Source organism: Prionailurus viverrinus, chromosome C2 (assembly GCF_022837055.1).
Source record: "Prionailurus viverrinus isolate Anna chromosome C2, UM_Priviv_1.0, whole genome shotgun sequence".
Taxonomy (NCBI): domain Eukaryota; kingdom Metazoa; phylum Chordata; class Mammalia; order Carnivora; family Felidae; genus Prionailurus; species Prionailurus viverrinus.
The window spans coordinates 85,066,082-85,082,463 of NC_062569.1; the positions used below are offsets into that span (position 1 = coordinate 85,066,082).

At 52.4% G+C, this 16,382-nt stretch overlaps 2 long non-coding RNA genes across 2 annotated transcripts; both read right to left on the reverse strand.

Annotated features, from left to right (window-relative positions):
- Window positions 1-2,834: 2,834 nt before the first annotated feature.
- On the reverse strand, window positions 2,835-8,333 carry LOC125174611 (uncharacterized). Its single transcript, XR_007155474.1, has 3 exons — window positions 7,885-8,333; window positions 5,371-5,441; window positions 2,835-3,113 (listed from the first exon to the last, which is right to left on the reverse strand). It is a non-coding gene; the product is annotated as an uncharacterized LOC125174611 (long non-coding RNA).
- Window positions 8,334-8,465: 132 nt separating this feature from the next.
- LOC125174610 (uncharacterized) lies at window positions 8,466-14,965 on the reverse strand. The gene is made up of 3 exons (XR_007155473.1): window positions 14,734-14,965; window positions 11,582-11,718; window positions 8,466-8,637 (listed from the first exon to the last, which is right to left on the reverse strand). It is a non-coding gene; the product is annotated as an uncharacterized LOC125174610 (long non-coding RNA).
- Window positions 14,966-16,382: the final 1,417 nt, after the last annotated feature.

Genomic DNA, 16,382 nt, shown 5'->3' on the forward strand with positions numbered 1-16,382 from the left:
GGAACTGGAGTATTTGGAATTTCTAGCTGCTAGGCTCACTACCGCTGAAATGGATCCCCACCCCAAGCCCCACCTCTTTCGCAACCAGAGAGGGTGGACAGCTGAACAACCAGTGTGGCCTCCCAAGTGGCCGTGGGAAGGGGCTGGGTTGTCTGCTGCCCCCACTCTCTTCCTCCTGCTGTGAAATCCGCATCAGCTGGAGATGCCCAAGAGATCCGTTTCCATCTGTTCTGGGCATGGTTGGTAGGAAAGCCGCAGATCCAAGAGGCAGCTTGGCCTATCAGCATGACAGAGGCAGCCTCCGGTGGGGGTAGGGAAGGAGCCCACTGCAGAGACATGCTCAGCCAGCCCTGGGAACAGCTGCCCAGCCGTGGGGCCGGGAGGCTCCCAGCTTCCCAGCCGCCCACAAATCCCCCATTTTGTAGCCTGCTTGCTAAGGGTGTCAGTAAGTTCATCAGAAGCACATCTGCCCGGAATGATAGCAACCGTGGGCACGTTCTAAGGGAAGCCCACGAGAGTTAGGGGACTCGGGTGACCACACCAGCAGGGCCTGTGGTATCCCCAAGAGCCTGGAAACGACCCCTGCAGATTTCATCCGTCTCTAACTGGACCAGGAAGTATCCTCAGCCAAGACCCTAGGCAGGCTCGTCTACAGCTGTGCTGCTCTCGGCATGTCCCAGGGTGCCCTACCACCCGCTACTCTGGCCCTCGAGAGCCCCTCGCGGCTCTGTGAGGCTGGGCGGGGGACATACTTCTGAGCAAATACTAGATGAACAGCTGTTCTGTTCAGCATATGGTCTCAGCAGTTTCCTCCAAAGGCAGGGCTGGAAACAAAAGTTCCCATCCAGGTATTCATTCTGGCAATGATCCCAGGGGGCAGGAGTGAGATCCAGTTGAGAGGGAAACAAGGAAGAAGGGAGACATACAAGGATGCATTCCTGAGGAGGCTTCCACCCGGCACCCTTCCTGGGGAACTCCTGAAAAGCCTTGTGGAAAGCATCTCAGAACTGCCCACCCAAGCACTGAAAGGGGAAAGCACTTATCGCTACGTTCCTGGGCCCCCGCGGTCACGGGCAGTCCCGTGCGGTTCCAGGATACACACTGGTAAATGTCAATGCTACAGAGCAGACAGTCCCGGGACAGGGAGTGAGAGGTTCGTGAGGCGGCCCAGAGGGAAGTGCAGTCAGAGCATCTCCACGACAGTGCTCAAAGCCTGTGGCACCTGCGGGCTGCACTAGAGCCGGAGCAAGAGCAGGTTTCCAGAAAGCCTGGGAGAGTTACGTCTGCCTCCACCATGTCTGTCCCTGAGTCCAAGGCACAGGCTAAACCCTCCTGAGGCCTGCTCCTGGCTAAGATGCTGTATTAGTTTCCAATTCTCTGATGGCACTGGCGCTCAGAAGTCTGACATGGGTCTCACTGGGTGAAAATCAGGGTTTTGACGAGGTTGTGTCCTTTCTGGAAGCTCTAGAAAACCATCTGTTTTCTTGCTTTTTCCAGCTTCTAGACCGGGGGGTGGGGTGGGGTGGGGTCTGTTGGTCCCTTGGTCTTGGTCTGTGGTCCCTTCCTCCATCCTCAAAGCCAGCAGTGGCCAAGCAAGTTTTCCTCACATCACATCACATCATATCACTCTGACACAGTCTCCCTTGCCTCCCTCTTCCCCATTGAAAGGACCCCTATGGGGAGCCTGGGTGGCTCAGTCGGTTGGGCATCCGACTTCAGCTCAGGTCATGATCTCACGGTCTGTGGGTTCGAGCCCTGCGTCGGCTCTGTGCTGACAGCTCAGAGCCTGGAGCCTGCTTCGGATTCTGTGTCTCCCTCTCTCTCTGACCCTCTCCCATTCATCCTCTATCTCTCTGTGTCTCAAAAATAAATAAACATTAAAAAAAAAAAAGGATCCCTGTGATTACACTGGGGGCCCCTTGGATAAGCCAAGACAATTTCCCCATCTCAAGGTCAGTTGATGAGCAACCTTAATTCCACCTGCAACCTTAATTCCCCTTCACATGTAACATAGCATATCCACAGATTCCAGAGATGAGGTGGTGAATGCCTTTGAGGGACCATTTTCCCACCTACCCCAGATACTATTTCATCTGTTCCTGAAAAGAAGTGTCCAGGGCACTTCTGCAGTTAATTGGGGTGGTCCACAATTAACTGGTTAATCTGTCTGGTCCACAGAACCAGAAAGGAAGAACCTGCCTGTCCCGAGGCTGCCCCTGTGACCCCCACATTTTGCCGGCACAGCCGCCTACTTTGCCAACGACAACTAAACCCAACAAAGTCAGGAGAGAGATGACCCAGAGGCCCCAAGGTGATCCAGACATCATAGAAAGGGCCTAAACTTCACAGACAGATGGACTCAACTCTGATCCCAACCTAGGAAAGACTGCTCAACCTTTCCAAGCTTCCAGATCCCAGAGCAGGGCCAAAGTCCCAGGGGACTGTCAGGATTGGAGATCACTTTTCCAATCTCTACAAAATAGCTGTTGAAGAATTACTATTCTTCAGACCAGCTCTCTCTAGGCCCTAGGGCTCTACCAGGGACAAGACCAAGTCCTGACCCCCATCAAGCTTACGTTACACCCTAGACGATGCCTGGAACATAGTAGTTGCTCGATAAATTGAAGGCATCATTAGGGCTTTCAAGGCAGTAATTCTCAAAGAAGTAACTCTACTCTTTAGTTATTTACTGATTTATAACATACAAAATATAAGCATAACCATTCCCTCATTTGATTCTCAAAACAACCCAGAGAGGTAGATAGCAGGCCACTCCATGGTTCTTCCTGCGGCCTTGGTGAGACTTGTACCCAATCCAAGCACCCCCATCCATGCAGAGCGGGTTACCCCTGCCCTGTTTCCATAATTTCATTAGGCAAAAGGCCAGGAGAAGGAGAAACTGAAGCCTAAAAGACTTAGAATCGTTCTCTAGAGCTCCGGATGCAATAAAATATCTTAAAGCCATTTTCTCACCTGCTGTAAATGGTTGAACCATATTTGGGGGGTGGGGTGGGGAATGTTTGCACCTCTCTTCATGCATTCGGCCCAGGCTGCCTTGCACTAACATGCATGTTTTCTTGTCTCTCTCTCCCACAGAGCTGTGAACTCATCACCTAGGGGTGGCAAGGTCTCAATGAAGGGCTTTGCAATTATTTAGTAGCCCAGAGGAAGCATTTGCTCAGTCTGCCCCCTCTCCCATCCCCCAGGTCTCAGCAGAAGCCTCAGGTGACGACTGCATGTATGACCGATTTCTATGTCTCTATGTTACACTCGGGTTGTCAGGCACGAGCTTCCGCTCCTGGAGGGAGCACGCAGGCTAGCCTCCCACGGGCAGAGCAAAGGCAAGGATGTTCCTGAGCCTGCATCTAGCTTCGCTCTGTATCCTCACCCCCAGTTCCTGAAAGGTAAGCTTCCCCCCAACAGAACGTGAGGGCGCCAGAAGGGATAGTCTGCAGCACAGGGCATAGAATGGTTGTCCCTTGTCTTTGGCTGATCTGGCGCGTGCCTCTGCCTCCGCTGCCTGCCCTTTCCCACACTCTGCTTGCTCCCTCCTTCAGTTGTCAGATCTCCCAGGCTCAGCAGGCAGTCTGCCATAATTCTCAAGAATAAAGAAAACATTTTAGGGTTTGACAAGCCCAACATTTGCATGTCTGTTTTCAGAGAAATACCCATCTGGGGGGATTAAGCCTTTTTTTTTTTTCCTCCCTCCCCATCCGACCCAAAGTATGAAAACATTCTTGACATAGTTGCCTGAAAAAGGATTTCTAAAGAGAAAAATACCTCCCATACCCTGTGATTTCAGTGACTTGGTGTGAAAAGCACCCGAAAGAAAGGGGATGAAGTGGAGAACAGAAAGGAAAAAAAAATCTCTTTAGTCAAATAGCTTGTTAATCTTAAAGTAGGCAATGCATTAGCTTCCCTCTCTAGTCTCAGGAAATACACATGTTGGTGTGTATTTCATCCCCAAGCAGCACCTCTTCACCGAGGAGCAGGGCCTGTGCACCCATAGGCCCAGGGCACCAATACTATGGGGGAAAGGCAGAAACCCAAGGCCCAGAGTCCAGAGCCACTGAGCAGAAGGGGGGGGGGGGGGGGGCAGAGAGCACTTTTTGGGGTATGCACCTCCCTCTTGGGGAGGTTCTCATCTTAAAGCAAATTTGTGGGTGAGATTCCTAGAAAAAGGCCAAGTAGGGCGACTCATCCTAAATCATTAAAGATTTTAGCTGAAGATGATTTGCACAAAATCCAACTGCACTCAATCAGGTCGGGAAGCCAGTGAACTTCTGATGTGATGAACTTGGCTGCCATTGCCCCGAGGAAGGCAGAGTTGTGCCCAAGAAAGTGATGGAGGACTGAGCAGCTGGCTGGTCCAGGTAATGTACAAAAGGCAACTTTAAGGTTTTGGAGGTGAAGGGAACGTGACATTGCCCAAGATAAGAACCACCCACCCATCCATTCATTCAACAACGGAACGTCTGCATTGGGCACAGCACTGGTTAAATGTTGATGCCTTTCAACCTCAAGAGGGCACATGGGCTCATGAAGCCCTGGAAAGGAAATATGTTGGGAAGAAAGGAAAATTTAGAGAACCCCCCCCCCCATCCCAATGAGTTGATTGCCTGTGGAAGCGCCAGGGCAAGTGTCCCAATACAAACCCCAGAGACAGGGCCCAGCACATGTTGCTGGAGACAGGTGGCCCAACACACACACAGGATGCTCAGAGATTTCCTGTGGCCTGAGTTCCAAATGGCACAGGCTGAGGTGGCACATCTCGTGTGCCAGTCAGGAGAGCAGTTTCTAAATGAAGACCAAGAAGAGAGACCAGCAGGAAAGGACCCCCCCCTTCTCCAAGGAGTCGGGGAGCTCCGAGGGAGTGCTCAACCTGGTGGAGGAGGAGAGGAGGGGGACCCATGCCAGGACACAATGTCCAGAGTGGAGGAGCTCTGGTCAAGATTTGGGGGACAGGGCCAGGTGAGGCCAGGGCGTGAGGCCCCATGGGGACATAGGCTGGGCAGTAATGGTCCAGGCGTGCCCTCGGGGGCCACCACAAAGGGTGGTTGCCTAACCACCACTAGAAAACAGAGGGCTGGGTGATCCGGCCTGCAAAGGGTCAGTGAAGAAAGAAAGGGAGTGGAGTGAGGTAGGGTGGGCTGTGAAGCCAGATGCCTTGCTTTAGAGGAGAAGTATTCCCTCCAGTCCCCAGAAATCCTAGAATCTGCAGCAAGCTGCCTAAGATAAGTAGGGTGAGAAGCCAGGAGGCCGTCCGTCTGGGATGCATAGCAAAAAGAACACTCCCCACCACCACGTCATGCCTTCTCCCAGGAATAGATTAATTTCAAAACTTTTTCCTAGGTACACAGTATATCATACCAAATGATGTATCCAGCCATCCTGCCTCAGATTCCACTCTGGGATTTCTCCATGAGCATTTGGCTTTCCCGCTGCAGGATGGAAGAGGAGGTTGGAGAGGTTTGCTTACAGGGACAACAACCCAGGGACACGTACTCTAGGAGACACTGGAGCCTGGCGTCTGGGTAGGACATCTGACCCTCTTCGGCCCCCCCTTAAAAGAAAGCATGGAGACCCAAAGGCATTTGAGCAGAGGGCAGAGAGGCTAAAGCCCCCTTCACACCCAGCCCATCCATCTCGCTGCCACCCCAGCCCCTACTCAGCCACCCAGTTCTTCTCAGTGCTGAACTGATTAGTCATTCATAACGCTTAAGTCATTAATTGAGGAAGGAAGCCACGCTACGGGCCTTGAATCACACTGGATCCAGGGGAGAGCAAGGCCAAACTTGCCTGACTGGGTTCGATATTGCATTACTGAGATCAGCGCAGCAAGGGAGAGGTTCACAGGTTACCGAGCCCCGAGGAGCCCACCCACAGCCGCAGCCTTGGCTGACCCTCGATGGGGAGCTCTGCTGCTTCTGGGGTGTGGGGAGACTCAAGGGTACAGAGACAGGTTGGAAGGACACCAGATCGGCCCAGTGTCCCCCTTGACAGATGGTGAAACTGAGGCCCAAGGAGGCAGGCACTGGCTGCAAGTCAAATAGCAAATGTAATATAGATGGGATAGAACTCTCATATCTCAGTCCTGTGGCCCCAGCAATTTCCACCGCACCAGACTACTCCTAGGCAATCGTAATATTAAGGCTTGGATGGTAAGGGGCGATGTGAATGGCAAAATAACAAAATAACAAAAACAACCCAGTGTCCATCAGTAGGCAAGTAGCTTTAAAAAATGAAATGGGGGTGCCTGGGTGGCTCAGTCAGTTGAGCTTCCGACGTTGTCTCAGGTCATGATCTCATGGCTCGTGGGTTCGAGCCCTGCGTTGGGCTCTGTGCTGACAGCTCAGAGCCTGGAGCCTGCTTCGGATTCTGTCTCTGTCTCTCTCTGCCCCTCCTCTGCTCGTGCTCTCTCTCTCTCTCTCTCTCAAAAATAAACATTAATTTTTTTTTTTTAATGAGATGTAGGTTAAGTAAAATGAAATGTGAATCAGCCATATAGAAATATTGGCATGACTCTCTACGTTCTGGTATGGATCGATGTCCCTGATAGAGTTTTATAAGCAAGGGAGTACGACCTAGTGCCTATAGTATGCTGCCATTTTGGAAGAAGGGAAGCACACACACATACACACACACACACATACCTGTGTGTGCTCTTGCCTTTGCATAAACCACCTCAAGGATACATGGAAAACTGACAGCAGTGGTTGTGTCTGGGAGAAGCCCTCAGAGGCAGAGTATAGAGAACAAGAGGGGACGGGCTTACTTTTTACTCTTCTTTCTTACAACTCGGATTATCTACTATTGGCCTGTGTGATCAAACTGAAATCTAAAACACGCACCTCGCCCGAGGCTCAGAGTCAGCAATCCTGACTAGCTACAGTGGTACTAGTCTCGGAACATATAAGCATGTAAGCTGAAAAGACAATGGACTGCTGACCAGAAAAATGAGTGAATGAAACAAAATGTTGTCTGAACCCCAAGGTAGTAATTAGATATATGGCGTCACATGTTGGACGAGACAAGGAACATATCACAGTACTTAAGAGCCAGAAGAAAGTATCAAGATTATGATGGGCAGCCTCTCATTGGGCAGAGTGGTGGGAGTCTGAGAACCCGGGTTCGAGTCGTTGGTCACCTAAAATCTCAGAAACCTCAGTTTCCTCATCTGCAAAATGGGAATGGGAATATCTCCTTCCTGGAATTTTCGTGCCGATCAAACGGGATCGTGGATGGGAAAGAACTTGGCAATGTGTAATGTATAGAACGGGCTGGGGGACTATGGCGAGCCCTGTCCCCCTGTACCCCTCCTCTCCACCTGCAGATCTGAATGCTTTCCCCAGCCTCAGGCACTTTCAGCACCTCAGTGCCCAGTGCCTCAGTTTCTACGCGCTCAGGAAAAGCTCTAAAGGAGTCTCCTTGGGGCGTCTTCTACCCTCTCCCCTTAGGCAACAAAGGCCGCAGACACAATTTGCCTGAGGTCACAAAGGGACAGCCCCAGGAAGAGAATGGCTTCATTCCTTCACATCTTAAAAGATTTCATTCTTTGTAAGTGGTCTGCTCACACGTAGAGAACTTGAGAGGAGTCACACATCTTGAGCTGAATCAGCGACCTCCTCATTATTTACCCACCAGCCTCCCCCGGGATTGAGTGACATTTCAGGGACAGCAAAGCTCTTAGGAAAAGTGCCCTCGCATGTGGCCACAGGAAGCAAATCCCCCTCCAGCTCCCCCCACTCCAGGATGAGGGAACAGGGGCTGTCGGAGCCGGATCTGGTGGGCACACGGTGAGAAGCGAACCCCTGGGTTAGGACCAAGGCTGTGGAGAAGCCAGAAGGAAAGAAGCACGCATCACAAAACCTCCCCCACAGCTACCTGGAAAAGGGGCTCCAGGCACCTCTGGTATCCTCTTCCCACCTGCCAAGGAGCTGCCGTCCACACCATCGGTCGAGCCTCGGGGAAGCCCAAACATGGTTCCCGTCTTGTGGATGGTGAAACTGAGGCTCAGAGAGAAGAAGAGAACCTCTGTCTAGGTTTACAGCCAAAGTCTCCCCCCTCCGTTCCAGCTGTTTCCATCTATCCCTGTGGAGAATGGTGCTTGGAAAGAATGGGACACCCATCACTTGGGATGCAAATAGTTGTTGTCTGAAAGGAAGAAGAAAGCAGGGCAGTGCTGTGGAGACATGAGGACCCGCACGGAAACACATTTGCTCGTTCAGGGCCACCGATCAGGTGCTATTTCTGGCTACTAATTATGCACAGGGGCCAGCAGAGGCCCGATTTCTGTGGCTGGCTGCACGCTGCGCCCTGGCGCTTACACCCACTCCTAATTTTCACGGCTTCGCCCCGCCCGCCCCCACCTACTGTATTTCCCCCTCCTTCGTCACCACCGCAGACTCCTTCCCCAGGCACGGGCCGGGCTCACCGCTCCTACCACCTGGGCATGTCTGTGCAAGGAAGGAGCTTTCTAGAGTCCTCCCATCTTGCATGAATGTGCTCGCTTGTTCATTAATTCATCAAATACGCACCAAACACTGATAGGCCGGACACCCCACCAGAATCCTTGCATGAGTCCACGTAATCACGCAGACTTTGGGATGTCTTTCGTAGACAGCCAGAGAGAAAACGCTGTTGCAAAAAAAAAAAAAAAAAAAAAAAAAAAAGCTACAACGCGATTATAACAGGATAACAGGAAAAAGCTTGAGTTTTTGTTAATGCATTATTATTTATTAATTATGTTCCTCTGTCTTAAATCTTCCCTCGGTCACCAGAGTGGGATCAATAAATGGCAACATTTTCCCATCTGATGATTTTAAATGAGATTACAAAGACATGGAGTTTTAATTTCACATGCATTAGTTTCTGGGTCTTGGGTCTCTTTTTTTCCCCCCCCTCAAAGCAGATAAATGAGGTTCTAAACTTAGGATAATAAGGCTTAACAGTGAGGCGCTTTTTAAAAAGTGAATCATTTCTCAGTTCTCCTTTGCTAATCTCTCTTGGTAACATTAATTATGAGTTTGTGCAGCGTGCCCCAAGGCGAGCTCGGCTTTCCCAGGACAATTAAAGTTACTTAATTATTAAAAACTGTGTGTGCTGCTTCCCAGAGAGAAAGAGGCAGCCGGGCCCGGCTCCCAGAGCCCCCCACAGGAGTGACCGGACACTCTGTGGGAACTCGGCTCCTTTCCCTCACCATTGTAATTCTTTCAATATAATCTATGAAAACCCCCTCGCTGACCCCTGATAGCAGTAGGACATGTCGCCCCACACCCTGAAAATGGCTAGAAGGGGAGAAGGAGGGGTGCCGCGGCCCAGCTGCATTCGCAGCAGACATTCCCAAGAGTGCTACTAATTTGTAACAGCCTTTTTGTTCTGGACGGGGCTTTGGTTGTGGTACTGGGTCTGCCACCGACACCCCAGGGAGACTTGGGGCAAGGTCACTCCTGCAATTCTGAGGTTTGGATTCATAGTCCCAGGCACCCTTCGATCTCTAGGGGGCCTCCAGGTCCTGATTCTTTGATGAGGCTAACACTTAACCTGGAAAAGGAAACTCCCATTTTTCATTCCACTTCCTATTCTCGTTCATTCATTCATTCATTCATTCACTCAGCAAGCATCTGCCCTGCACTAGGCGCTGTTTTAGCTCAGGGATAGAGAAGAGAGGCACCATTCTCAAATCCTGCCCACCATCTTGCGCACAGAAGGAAATGGAGACTGAGAAGGGAGGAGGCTGGTTCTGGGGCTCCCCAGAAAGTCACACCGAGGCAGGCGAGAACCCAGTCCTCCTGACCCCTGCCCCGGGGAGCTTTCAACACCCTGCTGCCAGCCATCTGCTTCCACTCCTTAGCTCCCTCCCCTTCTGATCTATTTAGCTCCTTCCCACCCCCAGCCCCCTCCCGGGGCTCCAAGTCTCCAAGGAAGCATAGCCCCTTAGAAACATCCTGGCCACCTATAAATGTGAGCCATCTATATAATTTTACATACACTAGTAGCCACATTGTTAAAAAAAAAAACCACTTAACCAAGATAATTTTTAAAAATCATATTTTAGACTTGTGATAAATATAGACATGTATTTACTGATAAGATATTTGACACTTTATTTTTTTTCCTCTTTCTTTTAAATTTTTTTTTCAACGTTTTTTATTTATTTTTGGGACAGAGAGAGACAGAGCATGAACGGAGGAGGGGCAGAGAGAGAGGGAGACACAGAATCGGAAACAGGCTCCAGGCTCCGAGCCATCAGCCCAGAGCCTGACGCGGGGCTCGAACTCACGGACCGCGAGATCGTGACCGGGCTGAAGTCGGACGCTTAACCGACTGCGCCACCCAGGCGCCCCAGACACTTTAAAAAAATTAAATCTTCAAAATTCACTGAGGATTTGACAGTTACAGTACATCCCAGTCTGGCTAGCCATGTTTCAAATGCCCAAGAGCCACCTGTGGCCAGTGGTTACTAGCCTGAGCAAGCAGCACAGGAGTAGGTTCCTCTCACCTGTAACTTTCCATCAGTCCTCAATACTCAGTACAATCCAGGAAGAAAAGTGTGCGATTCATGCACACGGCATGACAGGGGAAGTCTGGAGCACGGGGTCCCCAGGACACCGACCCCGCGGAACACGACATAACCGAGAAAGTAAAATGCACATCATTAAGTGCAAAGAGCAAGATAGAAACAGTGTATGTGGAATTCTGCCCCTGCAGGGCACCTGCATATCTCCTTGTATGTGCATCAACTATCTCTAGAAGGATTCCTAAGAACCAAAACCTTCCCAAAGGAGAACTGGATGGATGGAGGACGGGGCGCAAGGGGGACGTTCGCCGCCCGTGTGCCCACACTTTTGGATTCTGAAATATGTGGATGCGTGACCCATCAAAACCTAAACTCAGAACTCTTCAGTTAGCGGGCACACTGTGGGCACAGGAGGCCTGCCAGCACGACGCTTGCTCCCAGTCCCCAGGGCAGTGCACCAGCAGGGGAGCAAATACAGGTCTCTGCTGTCCCTGCTGCTCCACAATAGGAAGAGGGAGGCTTGGCAGAGGCCCAGGGCAGGAAGACATGATATCAAGTGACTTTAAAGGGCTCTTTTGTTTCCGGAAAGGCAGCGGTTTCCCCTCTGCATCCCTGCCCCCCTCTCGGAGCCTGCTGTCTCTGGGATCCCTCCACCACCTGCTACCAGAGCATCATTTCTCCCCCCCCCGGAAGAGCCTCTGGGCTTGAGGTGGGGAGGGGAGGGAGGCACTGGCTGGGAAGGAGCGTCATCCTGTCTTCCCAAAGGATGTCATTCATTCCCAGATGTCATTTCCAGAGGCATGATGCCACCCTGCCAGCTGCCCTGTAAATCCTGGCATATGACACAGAGCAATGGAACAAGAGAGCAGAGCCTGAGCATGGTCGCACCTGTGCGTGTGTCCACCTGTGCACATCCGGGGCTGCGCTCTGACACTCACTCACGCACTCATTCGGCCTTTTAACAAATACTAGCTGGGCATCTACTATATCCCAGTCTCTGTGCTAGAGCCTTGGGATCCGGCAGGGACAAGGCACATGAGGTCCTCTCCTCAAGGAGCTTACCGTCAAGCAGCAGAAACAGGCATCAAATTGAAAATAATTCACTCGTAACTCTTGTGATAAGTACATGAAATCGGGGTTCACGGTCTAGTCTGGGAGGGCAGGGAAGGCTCACTCGAGAACTGGCACTTAAGTCGAGTCTAAAAAATAAATAAATCCAGAGGTGATGTCACAGGTGAGCCTTACGTGGATAGGGGCCCCACTATCAACTTGCTATGTCTTTGAATAAACCACCTCCCCTTTTCAAAGATGTTTTTATTTGAAAATAAATTTAAAACTTCAAAATATTGTCAAAATAGTCAAAACCACCTGTATGTTTTTAGCCAGGTGATTCACTATTAACATTTTATCCCATTTGCTTTATCAGTTGTTTCTTCTCTCCCTCTCTCTTTCCATCTCTCTCTCTCCCCCCCTCTGGCCCTCCTCTCCCTCTCTTTCTTTCTCAACCATGTGACGGTACCTAACACACACTTTTGGTCCTTTAGGACCAAACACTTTGGGAGCCCACTCCCTTTCTGAGCTCAGCATGGGAAGATGGTCCCCTGTCCCCTCTCCTCCCAGGGCGTCACAGGGAACGAACCCGTGAAAGCCTGCACGAGCAAATCTCGGGCACATGGAATAAAAATCATTACTATCCATTTGCTGAGCACCTCTTGGGACTTAGAAATGAGATTTAAAATGACTTCCCAGAGAGATGCCCAACGTCTCAATTCCTCCAGAAGACAGCCTGCTCTTTAGCCAGCCCTGGAGGTTGGGATGGGGGCACGCGAGGGGAGGCGGGCAGCAGCGTCTGTCCACAGACCCTCTTCTCGGCCGGGTAGGCCTGAGCCCTGGGGAGGACATTTCTGGCTGACCAGCTCTCCCCACAGCTGAGGAGAAGCATCTCAAGGCAACAGACAACGCTCGCCCACCCCCGGGGGAAAGCCTCCTTCTCCATGATGAAATGGAACAGAGCCAGCCCAGAAACCCTCTCCTGGCCGGTCAGCCCGGCATTCAGGAGCACAATAGCGTTGGTCCTCTCAGCGGGTTTGGAGAGCCATTCCCTTAATGAGAACGATAAATTCACAAGAAAAGGCTGGTTGCCAAGCGCAAGGAAGGAAAGTGCTGCCTGGGCCTCACCGGCCCCAGGGGACCACCCCTCCGAGCGTGGGACCTGCAGAATCAACAACCGGACAGGGACGGGACCCTGACTACTGAGTCATACGTCTGGGCTCAGAGCCTGGCACCGTGTACTTTTCAAAGCTTCCCAGGTAACCATCTGTCAGTTTAGCAACCGCTGGCCTAGCTACCCTCAGATCCTTCCAGGGCCGAGGCACCCCCTCCCCCCCATGGTGGGGCTGGGCAGGACCCCGAGCCGGCTGAAGGGCACACTTCGGCGGAGAAACTTCAGGCCCTGTGCTGGCGGCCCCTGCATCTGGGAAGGAAGCGGGTGCAAGGACGTCGTGCAGCGTCTCTCATCCTTGGTTTACCCAATCGTCTCTGATACAGGCCCCGTTCTACAAGCTCTCCCCGAGTGGGCGGCGAGAGGCAGAAGAAAATCAGTGAAGCAGCCAAGTTCTGCTCTGGCTGCCCTGATGAAAGCTGGCTGCTGGCGTGGGCCGCTCGCTGGAGCACAGCTGTGGGCAAGGCCAGGTGCGGTGGGGCGGCCTCTGGGTGAGCCAGCTGCCCGGCTCCTGACTCATTCAGCCCTCTCAGCAGCAGGCCCTGGCCTCCCCCTCTGGCTGCCCTGCAAGCTTCTCCCCTCTGCGTCCGCCCCTCCCCCAAATACCCTCTTCCCGCCCCCCCCCCCCCCGCCCCCTCCCCGCCCCCTCCCCTGCTCTGTATGGCCAGCTTATTTTCTTTTACTCTAGTTACCCACACCCCTCAACGGGGTCACCCTGCCCCACCCTGGGGGCTTCTTGAATTTCTAGGCAAACACTGGGACCCTGGGGCCCTGCAACCTTATCCCTCCCATCATTAAACACTGAGACTCCCCGGGGCCAAAAACTGTGTCAGAGTGGGCCCCCACCTCCCCGTCCCCAGCACTCAGCACTGCCCTCGGCAGAGAGCAGGCACTCAGGACACGAGGGAGGGAGGAAGGAAGGAAGGAAGGCTGCAATAAATCTGCAATAAAATCCGGTTCTTAATTGACCCACCGCATCAGACCTCTCCCCAGGGCCTGTTCCAGGAAGGTTCTTTAGTCGAACCCAGTTCGGAGTGACTTCCTCTCCCGTTCCCAGTATTCCGGGACTTCTCTTGTGCGGGGACAGTGAGAAAGAGGATGAGGCTGGGGACTAAATGGATTTTGCAAAGATTCACCAGATGTGGGAAGCCAGCCACACAGCCCGCAGAAGGGACAACTGACGGGGAAGAATAGGCATCTCTGAATGTCCAAATCTGGCCAATTCTTCAAGACCTGGAGGCAAAAGCCACCTCCTCAATGAAGGTTTCCTGGATTTCTCCAACCAGAAGTGATCCCTCCCTCCTCTAAAACTGCACGGCACATCTTTCACGGACCCTCTGCAGTTTTCCATCTTGTGAGACAAGCATTATTACACACGTGACAACCATTGTATCACACGTGGTGATATAAAGGAACCAGTCAAGGCTTTGCAGTCAGGCTGCCCCAAGTTCAAATGCCACATCTCCCTCTTACTAGCCGTGCAAATGTGAAGGAGGAGCTTAACCCTTCTTATCCTCGGTTTCTTCGTCTATGAAATCAGAATAATAACTATGTGCCCTTTAGGACTTTCTTTTTCCTGCCTGCGTGGGGAGGCAATGTCACGTATGCAGCACCACATGAACCTCCCACAGTCTGCCTCCTCTAACAGGGCGATGACGGGAGTTGGGGTCCTCAGGTCAGGTGTTTGCCACAAGGAGATCGCATCTGGAGACTTCCCGTAAAGGGACCCTTGAGCATTCCTCAAGCTTCCTCACCACCCGCAAGGCACACCCCATCTGGGAGAAAAGCCTGAGGAAAGGGATCACGTGGAATTCATCTGTTTTCCAGTCCTGGAAACTCAGGGGCCGTTGCAGGGGGCTGCTTCGCACAGCCAGGAATGACCTAGTTGAGGCTACACAGACCTCAACCCAGAATGCGGCCGAGACCTGACGTGGGCCGCCCCTGTCAGGTGCATGGGGCTGCGTCGCCTACCAAGTACTTTCACATCCAGTACCTGCTGTGGTCCAGATAGCAACGCGATGAAGCTGCCTACGCTGGAATCGTTATCGTCCTCATTTTACAAAAAAAGAAACTGAGGCTCAGAGCAGAGAGAGAAACGTTTCCTCTCTACAGCATTCAGAGGAGGAAGATTCAGACGTTGATGTCAGGAACTTGCTCAGGTGTTGTTTTTTTTTTTTTTCCCTCTGCTTTCTGAAGGGGGCCTGAGAGCTCCTTTGATGGCTTCACGTCACTTTAAGGACCTCCTTTTTCCTCCTGCTGATTTGCACTCGTGATGAAACAGGCATATGGCGTGTTCACTCAAAAACTCCTCAAAGACTGCTCCTCCCCAGCTATAACAAAACAAAAAATAAAAGAAATAGAGAGGGAAGGAGGAAATGCCACCCCGGAAGCCAACACAGCACCCAGAAGAGGGAGGAGGCTTCTTCAGCGGCACCCAGCTGCCGGCCCCACTGACAGGGGCAGCGGGTGCACCAGGGGCCGTAAGAGTCGTGCCACGGGTGTTTGATCGGAGTTACTTTTGAGTGGGTTCAAGACGAGAGCAGGGAACTGGCAGGGGTCAAACCCAGAAGGGCAGGGCAACCGGAGCTGGGAGAGCAAGTGCCAGGTCAGGCAGAGTGAGAGTGGGTGTCGAGAATGAGTCCAGGAAACTTGAGGGCGGCGGGGCTCCCTCTTCTGTGGTGTCTGTGTGGGTCTGAGGGCAGGTGTGGTGGCCACAGGGGCCCTGCAGGGTGGGGCGTTCCTGGCTGCAGTTTCCTTTTCTGGCTGCTGCAGGGCTGACGCTGGGTTCCTTTGCTTGCCCCGGCTGACACTGAAATGGCTTTCGTGAACCGAAAGCCCTCCGAGTCTCCATCTCTAGACCAGTGGGACCTGGGTCACACCCAGTGGCGAGCAAACCAGCAAGCACAGCAGCTGTCTCTGCACTGTGTCCTCTGCTCCCCCTCCCCCCAGTCCAGCAAGAAGGGCAGGTACTGATGGGGAAACTGAGGCGGGAAGCGGTAAATTACTTTCCCGTATCACAATTCCTACGTGGAGGAGTCCAGATTTGAATTTGCCTGGCTGCAAATCTCAGGCAAATTCTCCGCATGGTGCTGCTTCCCAAGCTTATGGCGAGGCTCCACCCATAGCAACAGCCCCCTAGGGTTGTCCTCTTACAAAGTTGGCCGCCTATGTGTCAACGGAGAACTAAAAGGGACCAGTGGTATGGGACACTTCTATCATCTCTTTCCTTTGCCCAAAGAGAATAAACACTAATACCGAGGGCAGTGGGGCAGAAAGCCATTTGCCCAAATGTCCTTGCCAGAGACAAACAGATAAACCTTTTTGCAAGCTTGGTTATATATTAACTCAGCACCCAAGGGCGCTGTCCCATACAAGCAAGACGGTGTCCCTGCCTTTACCTCTGAGCTGAGCAAGAGGAGCCCCAGCATCCAGCCACTCTCCCGCCATACTGAGGAGCCCCCAGAGCCCCTAGCGCTGGGGTCCGTCCCCCTCCATCATGGAGTCGCATTCGGGCGACGCAGACGCACACAGCCAGTCCGGACGAGCAAAGAGAGTCAAGCCTCATGTCAAAGCTGAGAGTCTCCTGACCCAGGAGAGCTCAGTCCACACCCTGTACCTGCTCTGCTCTGTGCCTACTTCTGC